The following is a 16,020-nucleotide window of genomic DNA, read 5'->3' on the forward strand; positions in this document are numbered from 1 at the left end:
TTTAACACGAACAGAAATAGTTACGTTAAAGGAATGAAGATCTCACTACCCAATGGGATAAAAGGTGGAGAGCAAAAGGCATAGGAAAAAAGGACACGGACACAGAGTGACTATTCTGTGCTTGGCAATTCACAGAGCTGGTCATATTTTGACATTTCTAAGACACTTAAGAACTCGAGGAAACTGTGGGCCCAGGTGGTGAAGTGACCCACTTGAGGCCACCCAGCTGGCATGGAGCAGGGCTGGGACTGGAATCCACATGTTCCAGACTCCAAGGCCCGTGGACATTAGGTAGTGTCCTCAGCAGCCCTGAGAGTATGGTCTGGAGGCCCCGCTTCTTCCCCCAGTGAGGATGGCAGTGGGGAAAAGAAGTGTAGACCTAGGCTCCAGACTTTGACACTCACCTGCTCCTTTCAACCTCAGTCCCCTCATCTGGAAAATGGGCATTTGGGCAAAATGACACTTAAGGTTTTTTCTTCCCACATCTGTAGTTGCTGATCAGGTTGGTAAGATGAGATTAAAAATGGCCTAAACTGAGGGCGGGGGCTGGAGGTCTGGCCCTAACTCTTTGAACTCCCTTCCTGTGTGACTTTCTGAACTCCTATTTGCCCATCTTACAACAGGGCACTTGGGTGAGATGTCCTCTAGGACACCTTCTATGTCAAATATATGGTGCTTTAAGGCAAACCAGAGGCCCCAGAAATCTGTGATCTAACCCACCTGGTTTCTTCTAGTCTACATACAAGCTGAGTTGGGATGCTCAGTTATTTCCTTCCTCACAGTTAAATTCTTCAACTCTGGAAGGTAGGCGGATAGCTTAGGGTGGAAGCACACACTCTACCATGGGGATTAGAAGGCTTTGGTTTCTGTCCTGATTCTACTGCAATCTGTGTGAACATGGGTTGACTACTTTCCCTCTCTGAGCCTTTGGAGTTCCTTTTCCAGTGAAGAGGAAGTAGATAGTCTAGATGGGCTTTTTCAGCAAAACCATTATTGGATTTTGAATGGCATGTAGAGATTCTTGCACAGCACAGCCAAACACAAATAAAGAAGAGGGACCCAGGGGGGGTCCAGACTCCAGAAGTCATTTGGGATCTACCCGAACATGGTTCTGTCACAGCATCTGAGGGAGATCTTCTCAGCCTTAGCGAAGGCTTTGACATGATACGTTGAGGTTGCCTGAGTCCACATGGACGTGAGAACTGGATACCAACTTGGGTACAAAGAACCCCTTCCTCCTCACCAAGGATTTCAAAAGACCATAAATATGCAGCGGGGGTAGAGATAGAAGCGATCACTCAGACAACATTCCTCTTCTTTCAAGTTCTACAGATTCTCTTCTTTACGCCCAACACAGTTCTTGTCACACTCACTTTTTCCGCAAATATTTATTAAGCACCTACTCTGTATCCCGAGCACTCTTTTAGGTTGTGGGACTGCAGCAGAGAACAGAACAGACCGAGATCCCTGCCTTGTGGAGCTTACTTACTGCTGGGGGAGACAGAAGATAAGCCAATAGACGTACCTAGAAGGTGGCGGGTGGTGATAAGTGCTGTGGAGGACAGGCTATCAGGAAGGGGCAACAGAGGTGCCTGCAGAAGCTCTTCTGAGGGGTGGCCAGGCAGGTGAGGTGAGGAGAATGAAGTGAGAGAGTGAACTGGGCAGGTATCTGGGAGGAACATCTGTCTGCCTCTGCTAATGAGCTGCTGGTCTTTATGTCTCAAGTGTTCAAGAAGATTTTAGGTTTGGAGGCTGCATCTTTTGTGTCTCTCCAATATCCTCTCTAATAGCCAAATGCAACATGGTGGGTGTCTTGTATCTCTCTCCAGTCTGATCCCTCAGTTTCTCTTTCTTTGAGGACTGTGGTCTGCCTGAGAGATAGGTATTCTCACTTTGCCTGAGGCAGTGGCCGTGTCTCAGTCTGGGCTGAAGCAGATTCTCCTTTGGACACCGTGACACGCTCTGAGAGACACCATTTTACTTCCCCCGGAAACGGTGTTGCAGGACTTGATGCCTGATCCCCCAATGTCATGAGGGTTTCAAAGTGAACCTTGCAGAATCAACTCATTAATGATCATTAAATATTTGGGGTGAGTCAGTGCCTGACAGAATGGCTGGGGCGGAATGACTGAAGCAGGAGACTTCGGCACATGAACGAGGACTCTTCTCATCTGCACACCTGGTTGCCAGGAGGGGGGACACCCCACGTCATGACAGAAATGCTCTTCAGGAGAGATAGCAATCCAAGTGCCAGGTATTTGGCTGTCGTGTTTGTCAGTGATTCATGAAGTGATTATCAACATTCAAAACCACTTCATGAATCAACCAGGAGCTGGAAAAAGATTTACGCATAATGAGCTCATTTCCCTAGAAACAGGGCCCAACCCACTGGTGGGTCAAATAGTTGCTGTGGCTTAGGCTTCACAGCCTCCCTTCCTGCCGCCTCCTCATTTCTGACAGGCTCATTTCAGGCCGCATTATGCTTTGTCGCTTTGTGCTCTAACCAAGATCTGTCACATCCAGGAACCTCACAGATGGTGGATTCAGAGTCCTTCTCTGTTCGGCTGGGAAGTGGGCATCTCTTGAGTCTGTCGTGAGCTGAATTGTGTCACCTCTCATACACAGTCCGTGAGTTGAAGTCCTAACCCTACTACGTCAGAATGTGACAGTGTTTGTATGCGTTGGCCAAAAAGTGCCTTCGGTTTTAAAGTCAAAATGAAAGACACATTTTTCATTTTCACCAAGAACTTCATTGTACAATGTATTCACCCTTTTGTTCCACTACCTTGTGCCATTTTTCAGGCAACTTCATAATTCCATCTTTCCAAAACTTTTAATCTTTTTGAGCAAAGAACTGTTCTAGGTGCCTTTTACAGTCTTCCAGGGAATTGACATTTTTTCCATTAAGAGAATTTTGTAAAGACTAAAATAAATGGAAATCCAAAGGTGCAATGTCTGGTGAATATGACGGGTGAATCAGAACTTCCCAGCCAAGCTGTAACCGTTTTTGCCTGGTCATAAAAGAAACATTCAGTCTTGCCTTATCCTGATGGAAGATTATGCGTTCTCTGTTGACTAATTCTGGACGCTTTTCTTCGAGTGCTGCTTTCAGTTGGTCTAACTGGGAGCAGTACTTGTGTTGGAATTAATCGTTTGGTTTTCCAGAAGGAGCTCATAATAGAGGACTCCCTTCCAATCCCACCATATACACAACATCACCTTCTTTGGGTGAAGACCGGCCTCTGGTGTGGTTGGTGGTGGTTCATTTCGCTTGCCCCACGGTCTCTTCCGTTCCACATTGTTGTACAGTATCCACTTTTCATCACCCGTCACAATTTGTTTTAAAAACGGAGCATTTTCATCGGAACATTTTCATTACGTGTAAGTAGAGAATCGCATGTGGAAATATGGTCAAGAAAGTTTTTTTTGCTTAACTTATGTGGAACCCAAACATCAAAGCAATTCACATAACCAAGCTGGTGCAGATGATTTTCAGCGATTGATTTGGATATTCTGAGTATGTCGGCTATCTCCCGCATGGTATAACGTTGATTGTTCTCAGTGAATGTCTCGATTTGATCGATATCAACTTCAACTGGTCTGCCTGACCGTGGAGCATCGCCCAGCGAGGAATCTCCAGCACGAAACTTCACAAACCACTTCTGACACGTTCGATCAGTCACAGCACCTTCTCCATACACTGCACAAATCTTTTTTGTGTGTTTCGGTTGTGTTTTTACCTTTCTTGAAATAATAAAGCATAATATGCCGAAAAAGTTGCTTTTTTTTCTTCCATCTTCAATATTAAAATGGCTACACGGGGGACTTCTCTGGTGATGCAGTGATTAAGAATCCGCCTGCCAATGCAGGAGACACGCTTTCAAGCCCTGGTCCAGGAAGATCCCACATGCCGTGGAGCAGCTAAGCCCGTGTGCCACAACTACTGAGCCTGAGCTCTAGAGCCTGTGAGCCACAACTACTGAGCCCGTGTGCCACAACTACTGAAGCCTGTGTGCCTAGAGCCTGTGCTCTGCAACAAGAGAAGCCACCACAATGAGAAGCCCATGCGCCACAACTAGAGAAAGCCCTCGCGCAGCAACAAAGACCCAATGCAGCCAAAAATAAATAAAATTAAAAATATATTTTTTTAAATGGCTACACAAATTTCAACAATTTTGATAAGTCTTTTAAAAAATGCATGCTGATATGACAGCTGTCACATACAATCTAACAAAATTGTTTTGAATGAAGTTAAAGACAATTAAATGTCACTAGAGGCATCTTATGGAAAAAACCGAAAGAATCTTTTGGCCAGCCCAATAGATAGGCCTTTAAAGAGGGGATTAAGGTAAAACATATGGGTGGGCCCTAATCCAATAGGACTGGTGTCTTTATCAGAAGGGGAGATTAGGCCACAGACACACACAGAGGAAAGACCATATGAAGACACGGGGAGAAGATGGCCATCTTCAAGCGAAAGAGAGAGGTCTCAGAAGAATTCGACTCTACCAGTACTTTGCTTTCAGATTTCTAGCCTCCAGGGGCGGCCCTAGCTTACTAATACAGGGTTCTTGAGTGCATGTGTCTCCTGGGAAGCTTTGGGGCACCCAAACTTTATTGACAGCGTTACATTGGCAAGGCACCTTCTCTAGAGGCTATTTAATTTTTTCTCATAGAGGCTCATTGCCTTTCTCCCCACAGCCTTGGAATTGGCTGTCCTTTGATGCTGATACCTGCAAGAAGGAGGCCCATTTGGACACCTCAGACTGCTGGGGGCTTCCTTACTACTGGGCCGGTCTCCCCATTGTCTTAGCTTGGTTCTTCCTAAAAGCAGATCCTAAGACAGAGATGGGTACATGAGGTTTATCTGTGATGTGATTCCAAAATGCACTGTGAGCGAGTGGGGAGGCCAGACGGGGAAGAGAGCAAAGCTAATAACTGGGTTCATTCTCACTGGGGACCCTCTGGAGAGTCTGGAACACACCTAGGATTGTCTCACCAAGGGGCAAGGGAACTGAGGCATTGATCCACCGGCTCTTACCCCTCACTGGCTGAGGGTCTCATTTGTAACTCCCCTGCACTCTGGCTTATTTTGTACGCGGGCCAAGCACCCTCCTGCAGCCAGCAGAAACCCTCCTGCAGCCAGCAGAAACCCTCGGGCAGAGAGATGCAGGGAGATGTTGCCGTGTGTAGGAGTGTTGGCAGTGACCCCCAGGGTGGGCCGAGGGGCTCTGGAGTGGCACCCGCAGGGCCCGTTGCACCAAGCCCTTTCCTCTCCAGGCCTCCCCTCCTGTGGGCTCCAACATGTTCTGCCCTCGCCCACCCAAATGCAAAGTGCTCTCCGGTCGAGCTTTCACCTCCTTTCCAAGAGGCGTTTGCTCCGTTAGTACCCAGCATCCATTTCGGAGGCGTCACTTCAATAGAGCCACTTCTCCTCCTTCGGACTCACCACTCACCCAGATGAAAGGCAGAGTCTCGCAGAAACCACGATGAAAGGGTTCCTCGGCCAGCTTTCCTTTCTGTTGAAAGGACGGCTCCATCTCCCAGATCTCTGCATCCCATTGCTTCAGAGAATCCCGGGTGAGCTGACGGCACAGCAGCGGGGTGGAGAAGTATTTCTGGAGCAATCGCTATCATTTCTCAAGTGGCCCCATTTGGAAGTGGCACCTTTCTGGGTTCTCTTCTGCTGGCCCCTTTAGAGGAGATTGTACTATAAATTCAAGAAGACGGTGCTCTCGGAATGGTTCCGTAAGTGTTCTGACATAGCCTCTAGGCTTCCAGGGTGGAGGGCTGGGGGGGTGTCCCAAATGTCATCTGTGGAGGCTGGAGGGTGTGACAAGAGGAGCATGGAGGGAACGGGGGTGGCAGGGGAGTTTGATGAGCCAGCCACACTTGGATGACCAGGCAGATGCTGGGTACCTTTCATGGAGCTGGAGAAGTCAGGGAGAGGGGCTGACTCTGGGGCAAGGACGAGGAGCCCAGCTTTGACCTGCTGAGTGTGGGGTGTCAGGGAGAGGCAGGCCAGATGGATGGGGTCCAGCACAGCTGCCCATCTTCCTTGTGCCCTGCCTGCCAGCCTGCCTGAATTTCCTTTCTTTGTATCATGGCATCACCTCCTTCAGATCCTGGCATCATCTCCAACTTCTTGCCTCGCCCTGATGATTCTCTGTCTGGTTCCCAGGGAGGCTGGATGACACGATGAAAGGAACATCCAATCTGGAACCAGGCAAAGCTGCACCCAAAGCTCCGCGCTATCGCTCCAGAGTTCTGGAGTCTGGAGCAGCCGTGGGCCTCCAGTTTCCTCTTCTCCCCAGGGCCTCTGCTCCGTAGTCACCTCCGCAGAAGGGCAGCCCCTGGCACCCTAGCTAACACAGGAGCCGTCCCATCATACTCTAACCCTCACCTTGCTTATTCTTCTCCAAGGCTGTTACTGCCACCTGACATTTAAATGTTTGTGTTTACTTGTCTATCGTGTGTATGTGTCTCACCAGGTTGTAGGCCCTGTGATGACAGAAACATCTGTAAATATTGTAAAATACTGTTCACTGCTGTACCACTCAGGGTACGAAGCTGCCTGGCACATAGTAGGTTCCCCGTCAGTTTTTATTGAATGAGTGAGTGAAATAAATAAACCTCTCAAGATTGTAGATGTGAAGAGGCCAAGTGTGTACCCTCAAATACAGAAGACAACTTTGGGGATCAAGGATCCATCTTACCAGGAGAAAATAAGACGGATCCCCTCTAGCTCTTGTTTGGAACAGAAAAGGCCGACACGAAGCACACGCCGAGCGTTCATTTGATCAGCTGGACCTACTGCACCAGCGTGTCGAAGGTAATATTTCATTGGATTTCACCCCATATTTGAAAGCAAAATAATTCGCATTTGAAAATCTCATTACTAGCATCTTCCCTCCAAATCCATTAACGGCGTGAGTGTTTCTGGCAACCAAGATCACCTCGGATTATAGTACAAAATGCAACTCTGGGGAAAACTGTATATTTCAAGATGTTCATACCACTCAGTTGTCAAATATTCGCACGGTTGTGATTCTCAAAGAAAGCATACAATGTAGGGAAATTGGTAATAAAATAAAAGCTCCGGGATGTATTGAGAGAAGGCGGCCAAAGGATTCCTCCCTGACACAGCTAATCCCAGGGACGGGAAATTAAAAACCACGCCAGAATATCAATGCCTCACACAGAGGATGGCTTGCTTTTCTTGAGTGAGATTCCAAGTCTCAGCCCGCGTGGAAATCAAGGACTTCTTCACTGGACCTTCAGGTCTCCTGCAGCCACCCTTTCCCCATCCCACAGACAAGAGATTCCTCTCCTCCTACCTAGACTCACTGCATCAGCTAAATCTGGTTGTTCACTAATCCCCAAATCCACATGGCCATCCCTGTCTTGGTGAAGTTGGATGACATCATTAGATGACATCACTGGACGACGCCATTAGGGCTGGAGAGGTTCTGTAAGATTGAAAATGAAAAACAAAAAATGAAGGTTGTGGTTCTGTAGTCAAAGGAATTGGGAACCACAGCATATGTTATCTTCCTCTCGGGGCTTCCAGTTCACCCAGGCGTGTTCAAGGCTCTGAGATGTCCCATGGTCAAGAGACTTGTTTATATTTATTTAACTTAACATTGTCCCAAATTAGCTGGCTCTGCAGGCTTTAATTTGACCATATGAAATAGTCAAATGCTATGGAAAACTAGGGTACAAATTGAAATCCCTGTACCTCCAACAGATGAGGCAACAAACAACAGGGAAGCTATCAAAGTGCCCGCTCACTTGGCTGGTCAGTGGCAGAGCCAGGAAGGACTGGACACCAGGGACCACGACACCCAGTTAAGGGCTCCTCTACTGCTCTCCCTTAATTCGCTTCAATTCAGTAAAATTCCACGAATATTTCTTGAGCACCTGTCATGGCCAGGTACTGTCCTGGGTGCTGGAATACACAAAACACATGAGACCGGGCCATATAGAATCCAACTTTGCCCCCACAGAGTTAAGAGTCTAATTGGGAGCTTCTCATCATTTTCTTCCCATGTTCTCTCCCTCTTCTCTCTCTCGCCCTCCCCTTCCTCCTCTCAGATCATGCTTCACTCTGAACAAGATAAGTTGCCCTCAGACTCCACTTAAGTTACATCACTGCCTGGGTGAGGACCTTGATTGATTCTTTTTTCTTCTCTCAGAACAGGTTTGGCCTGTGAGGCCCTGAGCTCCGTGACAGCAGGGCCTGTGCTGGTCTCTCTCACTCTGCTGGGCAGAACCCCTGGCTCATAGTAGGTGCTCAGTTCATACCCGTTCCGTGGCTGATGGCTGAGTGTTTGTCAGTCCTGCAAGACCTCCTCGGCCCTTACATTCTTAGCTTCGCCGCTCGGCCTGAAACCCTGCGTCCGTGGAGGGTAGTAGGTCCCGATGTGCTCTCCACACAGCACCACATGCCTTTCCTTGTGATTTCCCTTGAACAAGTCCTCCAGCAAGTGGAAGCCAACATTCAGTCCCTCCCACGTTGATTCGAATCTATAGCCAGCTCAGTTGCTCACCTCTTCTAGAAAGACTTCACTGAATCCCTTCCTTCCTTCCACCCTCCCCTCCTTTCCGATTCTTCATCAGGCATTGTGCTAGGCCCTATGAAAAGAAATAGGGATCATGAGTAACCCCTGTCTCTGAGGATCTCATGGGCCAGTGGAGAAGACAGACAAGTGATTGATCATAATGCGGAATAATTTTGCCATGACACAGGCACTCACAAGCTGCCAGAGGTCTACAAATGGAGAGTCAACCCGTGTGGAGTCAGGAAAGGCCTGTAGAAAAAGCGGATGTACTAGCTGATCCTTGAAGTAAAATCCGAAGTAAGACAGCAGGAAACTTGCTGGGGTTGGTGGGGAGGAAGGGAGTATCAGACGTTAAGAGCTGCGAACCAGGGATATCACATCTAAATTTCCCAGCGAAGGCTGGGGACCTAATTATCTCTACATGTTCGTTGGGGTCAGACCTCAAATGGAGCCCCAGTTTTGTGATTTCCTCTTCTTAGACAAGTTACTTAGTTTTAGTTCGTCATTTATGAAATCAGACTATTCTTAGCACAGAGATTGACACATCGTAGGTGCTCAATAAATGTATGTTGAACAAATGCATGAGTATTTCCCTAGCAGTTTTTATTGTTGAAAGTATTGAAAGTGATGAAGTTGCTTGTCATGTGTTAGTTGTTTCTCTCTCTATTTTTCTTCCCTGAGGGATGTGTAGAGAGGACAGGACATTGTCTAAGGCTTGAGAGGAGCTGTTTCCTCCCAAGAAGGTTCCCTAACTTCCATTAGCTCCTCTTTCTCGCCCCCAACTTCAGCTTTGAACTTTCTATTTAAATATAGATTATAAGCGAAAGGGAGCCTCCTCCACCCCTAAATTTTTCTGAGTGAAACGTACTCCATGCAGCCGCGCGAGAGCTGGCGATGAGCCCTTGAAAAATTTCCAGGTGATCAGATTTTACTGAATCTGACTTTTTCTGGCTTCATTCTCCTGACCTCTTGCCCTGCATTAGACAAAATCTTTCGGGCTTCTCTGGTGGCTCAGTGGTTAAGAATCCGCCTGCCAATGCAGGGGACACGGGTCCAGGAAGATCCCACATGCCACGGAGCAACTAAGCCCGTGGGCCACAACGCCTGAGCCCGCGAGCCACAACTACTGAAGCTTGCGTGCCTAGAGCCCGTGCTCTGCAACAAGAGAAGCCACCGCAATGAGAAGCTCGCACACTGCAACGAAGAAGAGCCCCCTCTCACCGCAACTAGAGAAAGCCCGCGCGCAGCAGCAAGGACCCAATGCAGCCAAAGATAAATAAATAAATAAATTTATTTAAAAAAAAAATCTTTCTGTGTCTCGGTCCCCTGTCAGTGGCTGGCTACTCCCCCCCCCCCCGCCCCCGACTCTCATTTTCTCCCATAATGAGTTGTTCCAATGTGCTCGGCTACCCCTGAAGTAGAGCCATATTTTAGGGATTCCCTTTGTTTCGGCAGAAACTGGGAGGGCACGGGTGGCAGAGGACAGTTGGCATTTTCAAGTAGATAGCTGTGTCAATCACTGCGTTTGTTGCCTCATTTTTGGTGTCCCATTTAATCCTTACAGTGACCGTGGTTGTGGGAATTCAAAGTTCAGGCTTCACCCTGACCAGTTAAATCAGAAACTCAGGGTGGGATCTAGACATTGGTAGTTTTGAAAAGTGCTCCAGGCCGTTCTAATATGCAGGCAAAGTTTTAAATTACTGCCTTACACCAGGCTGCCTGTCAGAAAGTATCTTTCGGAGACTTTTAGGAGCCATCAATATAAATGATGACGAGGATGAAAGTGTACTTGGAGTGAGGCCATTGGTTGTGGTCATAACTTTGTTCTCAGGCAAGAACAAGTAGGTTCTTCAGGGAATAATCTAGTCAGTCAAAAATACTCTTTGAGCCTTTTGCCTAAACATAAGAGAACCTGGAGTGCTAACAGTGGTAATACCCGGGGGACATTTCAGGAAGGAAGTCTAGCATGAATAGCTTTCCCATATAACAAGGGAGAGTTTTCACGTAGCACACAGCCTAAGAGTTGTGTTCAAGGTGCCAAAACCTTAAGATCTGCACTTGAGATCCACCACTGCAGAGGATCACAGTTCCATCCAGGAGGATATTGTGTGCATTTTGAAGATCCCACACTAAAAAGTTTAGCAATTCCCTTTATTGAGATGAACAGACAGATCTACTTACAGGAAGTAATTGGTCTATAGTCTGTTCCTTTGTATGTGAAACATGGACAATTTTGATATTGTTTCAGATTAATTTCTGTGAGCTCCATGTACCTGAGGGTTCCACTAATTCTTTGGTGGGGGGAATTGGTACTAGAAATGTACGGCAGTGATGTTGGCTATTAGTTGTAGTTTGTCTGATGCATAGTTGTTGACATACATCAGATACTAAACTCTTTTAATGCTTTCCGTATTGTGGATTCAGTCATTTCCTGTCATTATGTTATTAGTAAAGGAATCCCTCCAGGTTTGTAAAGATGGATATTTGACTAGTAAGCTTAGCTGAATATGTGTCCAAGTTCTCTAACCCTCAATGGGGAAACTAGGCAAGCAGTACCATTTCACAGAATATGGGAAAAATGTACCCTTTTGGGGGGAGCACCTCAGATAAGTGTACCCCAGTCTTGCACCCTTTAGGGTGGAAAAACTGGTGCGTTAAAGTCCACGATCAAATCACAGTACAGTTAACTATAGACATACAAATACAAAAGTAGAGATACAAATGGATCCCAGAAAAATGTAAAAAAAAAATCCTGTATTTCTCCTTGGAATCATTGCAACTACACAATGCAATGATTAAGAGCACGGACACCGAAGCTAGGCTTCTAGGGTTTAAATCCCAGCTCTGCCACTTACTACCTGCGTGACCTTGGGCACGTCGCTTAACTTCTCTGTGCCCCATATTCCTCTTCCTTGAAATGGAGATGACAGTAGTACCGACAATCAGAAGGCTGCTGTGAGGGTTAAATCTGTTAATATTTCTAACGCATGTAGAACAGTGCCTGGCACATAATCAATGCTATATATGTGTTTGTTAAATATAAACAGATGAACTCCCAGCAGCATTTCTCAAATTTCAATGTGCACATGCATCACACGGGGATTCTGTAGTAATGCAGACTCTGTAGGTCTGGGGTGTGGCCCGAGAGCCTGTATTTCTAACAAGCTCCCAGGTAACGCTGATGCTCCTGGCTCATGGCCATACTTTGGGTAGTGCGGGGTCTACGTGCTTCAGTTTGATGGGGGAGGGAGGGATTCAGGTGTGACTTACCCGCTCTATTTAACTTGCTTCCCAACAGCTGTGGGTGGTTGAAGGCGAACTCTTGGAGTCAACCTCTTGCAGTTGCTACAAGAGGTTAAGCCCTTTAATGCTCACGCCTGTTACTCTAGGACGCGACCAGTTTTAATCACCCGTGACATTCAGTCATCTGGCTTCACTTTGAATGAGAGAATGGTGAGGGGTGGAGAGTCAAATCCCACTAATGGAGTATCTTAGAAACCAGCCAATGTCTCCCCTTGTGAATATGGGCCTCTCCATGGTAAGTTTCTTGGGAGTTACTATGCAAAAATGGTCCGTCTCATCTCTGATTTGAGCCACCTTAGCAACTGCTCGTTTTGTGATCCTGCTTTGATAATTTCCAGGCCCATGGAAGAGACATGGGGGAGAGATGAGACCACCCCTCACAGCACTGAGAAAAATGGTTCACTCCCTACAATCAAATCAACATTCTGGTTGTTTTTTGAATGCATGTTCTACAGTTAGCTTAAATTTGCCATCCACCAATTAAGTTGATGTAAGTTTATTTCATTGCCTCTTGATACACTGCCATATTTAAAGCATCTGAAAATGGTTTCAGGAAAACTAGAGCCCAAAGCACAGAAAAGGCCCAATTTGTTGAGCTAAAGAACTCAGGGTGAATCAGAGAACGATCTGTGCTGTGGTCGTGTTTATTGCGTCCTGTTACAGCTGCAGCTCAGCATTCAGGGGCTCTCCTGTCTATCCTTGGCCACCTGGGCCTCAGGTGGGTGACTGTGCCTACTTGGTAGGTGGTAAAGACAGACTGTGGCCTTATGACTTGACTGACCAACTGTACATGTTTAAGAAAGTGTTGCAAACTTACTAGAAAATTAACGTATTTTTCAAAGTAAGCATGCCTAAAAAAGGGAAGGAGGAGAAATTACTTAAAGCAATCATAGATAACATTGAAAAGTGAATCATTAGCAAAACCCACATTTTTACAGAAAACAAATATTTCACCATGATTTGGTACCTTTCATTGATGCCCACCCATTATTAATCACTGCTTAACTGCAGCCTGATATTTTCTCAGGCTCTTGTATATGCTTTTTCTCCCCATATCTTCTTCCTTAAAAAATGTCAGCCCCTTATTTGTTTAATTGACATATAATTAATAGGCAGTGAAATGCACAGATCTTAAGATTACAGTTTAATGAGTTTTTGCAAATGCATGTTGCCACGTAACCCACATCTCTGTCAAGACACAGAACATTTCCATCACCCCCAAAACATTCTACCTGCTCCTGGTCCATCCTTCCCCCACCCACTTCCTCCTGGCTCTCAGGAAAACATTGCTCTGATTTCTTTCAACAGAGATTAATTTTGCCTGTTCTAGAACTCCATGTAAATCAAATTGTGCAGGATGTATTCTTTTGTAGCTGGCTTTTCTCAGCATCATGTCTTTGAGGCTCATTTGTGTTGTTGCGTGTATCAGTAATTCCTTCCTCTTTATTGCTGGGTAACTTCTGTTGTATGATTATAACTCCATTTTTTATTCCCTCACTTGTTGAAGGACATTTGGGTCATTTCTAGTTTTTGGCTATTACGAACAAAGCTGATATGGATATTCTTATGCAGCTCTTATTGTGCACATTTTCATTTCTCTTGAGTAAATACAGGCAGACTTCATTCTGTTGCACTCAGCAGGCACTGGGTTTTCTACAAATAATAGGTCTGTGGCAGCCCTGCAGCAAGCAAGTCTGTTGGCGCCATTTTCCCAACAGCATCTCCTCTCTTCATGTCTCCGTGTCACATTTTTCAAAATTATTGAAACATTTTAAACTTTTTCATTATTATACTTGCTATTGCGCTCTGTGATCTTTGATGTTACTGTTGCAAAAATATTATGACTCACTGAAGGCTCAGATGATGATTAGCATTTTTTAGCAATAAAGTATTTTAAAACTAAGGTATGTACATTGTTTTTTTAGACATAGTGGTATTGCATACTTAATAGACTACAGTATAGTATAAACGTAACTTTTTTTTGGCTACTGCAAAAAACTTTATTGTTTACGTTTGGTCTACCGCTTGGGAGAGGGCTCCTAGTGGCTGCGGAGAAAGACTTCAGGCAGAAGCCTTCACCAGGGGGACGCCAGAGGGGCCCCTCAAAGGCTGCTGGGCTCTGGAGGCTCCTGCTCGTGCTTGAGGGTGAGCCTTTGGGAAGAGATACTGGCGCAGCCCAGCCTAGGGACCAGGCAGCCTGCGGAGGTCCGTCATGTGATCGCCCATCTTCTTGATGAGTTTCACCTGCTCATCCAGGAAGCGGCTCTCCCGGAAGTCACGGAGCTGGGGATCTGCCCGGGCAGAACTCAGGGCATGCAGATCCAAAAGGGCCTGGTTCAGGTTCTCCAGGACCATGGCGGCTTCCATAGCGTCCTGGGTTTTGCCCCACTCATCTTGGGACGGCTTTTGCAGCCCTGGAAGAGGGCACGACTGCTGCGCTGGGTTTGGTCTTCAAGAGACGCTCAGAGCACTCCAGCTTCTCCTCGGCCTGTTCGCAGACAAAAGTGGCCCACGCCTCCAGAGCCACATTGTCGCGTTCGAAATAGAAGCCCAGAGAGAGGTAGGTGCAGGAGCCCCGCAGATGCACACAGACCAGGTAGTGGATGGCAGCCTCCACCTGGGTGAAATAATTCTGATGAATCTGGGAGCTCATGGTTGCCGGGCAATTAGGAGCTAAGCTCAAAAAATGGTGTTGGCTGGTCCCGGAGGCTGAGGATAGGTGTAGAGGTTGGTTCTGAAGGTGACTACTGGAAAAAAGGTTGGAGGGTGGTCGGAAGTTGGAGGAGGGGGGGTGTCCCTGGGCCTCTTCTGTCCAAACATTGTTGAAGCAAGAGACGGATCCGCGGACCACTGAGTGCACTGCCTTACCTGAGCCGGGGAACCAAAAATTTGTATGACTCGCTTTACTGAGATACAGGCTTTATTGTGGTGGTCTGGAACTGGCCCCGCAATATCTCTGAGGTACGCCTGTGGGTAGAAGTGGAATTTCTGGGTCCTAGGGCAGGTGAATGCTTAACGTTATGGGGAACTGCTAGACGGATTTCCGAAGTGGCCATTTTGCCTTCTGGATGTTACTGTACCAGAGTCCTGTAGCTCCACATCCTTCTCGGAATTTGATGTTGCCAGTTTTGAAATGTCAGCCATTATGGTGTGTGCATAATTGTATATCATCTTTGTTTTAATTTGCATTTCCTTGATGACTAATGCTGTTGAGCCTTTTCTCCATGTGCTTATCGTACACTGATGTGTATTTTTTATTTATTTATTTATTTATTTATTTGCCGTACGCGGGCCTCTCACTGCTGTGGCCTCTCCCGTTGCGGAGCACAGGCTCCGGACGCGCAGGCTCAGCGGCCACGGCTCACGGGCCCAGCCGCTTCGCGGCATGTGGGATCTTCCCGGACCGGGACACGAACCCTTGTCCCCTGCATCGGCAGGCGGACCCCCAACCACTGTGCCACCAGGGAAGCCCTCATGTGTATTTTTATAACATAGATTTTTTTTGGCCACGTGACGTGTGGGGATCAAACCCGTGCCCCCTGCATTGGGAGCACGGTGTCTTAACTACTAGACCACCAGGGAAGTCCCTCATGTGTATTCTTTAGTGAACTGCCTGTTCTAGACTTTTTACTCATTTCAAAAATTGGGTTGTCTTTTTATGATTGAGGTTTGAGAAGTTCTTTGTATATTTTAGATCCAGAGGCTTGTCAGATATATGTTTTGTGAATATATTTGTGACTTTTCACCTGATCTGTGCCTAGCGTAATAATGTCTTTTCATAAATTTTTAAAAGTTTGAGAAAATCTAGTGTATCGGATTTTCCTCTTATGATGAATGCTTTTTCATTCTTGTCTGAGAAATCCATATCTACTTCAGAGTTGCAAAGATATTCTCATTTGGTTTCTTTTGGCAGTTTTATTGTTCTAAGCTTTTATACTGATGTGTATGATCCACGTTGAATTAACTCTTGTGTATGTGTAAGGCAAGAGTTACAGTTAATTTTTACCCCTTATAGATTTACCCCAGGCTGTTTGTTGCAGTACTATTTATTGAAAAAAACCTGTGTTTTCCCTCATTGAATTGCTTAGGTTCCTTGACCCCCAAATCAGTTGGTTATATAAGTATGAATCTTTCTGGACTCTGTTCCACTGATTTA

At 46.4% G+C, this 16,020-nt stretch overlaps 1 long non-coding RNA gene and 1 pseudogene across 3 annotated transcripts in view; one reads left to right on the forward strand and one right to left on the reverse strand.

Moving 5' to 3' along the window:
- LOC307178589 overlaps positions 1-16,020 on the forward strand; it is a 606,421-nt gene that overhangs the window by 335,448 nt on the left and 254,953 nt on the right. The gene's annotated exons all lie outside the window — the stretch shown is intronic.
- LOC307178588 (ferritin light chain-like) lies at positions 14,046-14,517 on the reverse strand (annotated as a pseudogene). The gene has a single exon. The product of its transcript is annotated as a ferritin light chain-like (transcript).

Source organism: Stenella coeruleoalba (assembly GCF_951394435.1).
Source record: "Stenella coeruleoalba genome assembly, chromosome: 20".
Classification (NCBI taxonomy): Eukaryota; Metazoa; Chordata; class Mammalia; order Artiodactyla; family Delphinidae; genus Stenella; species Stenella coeruleoalba.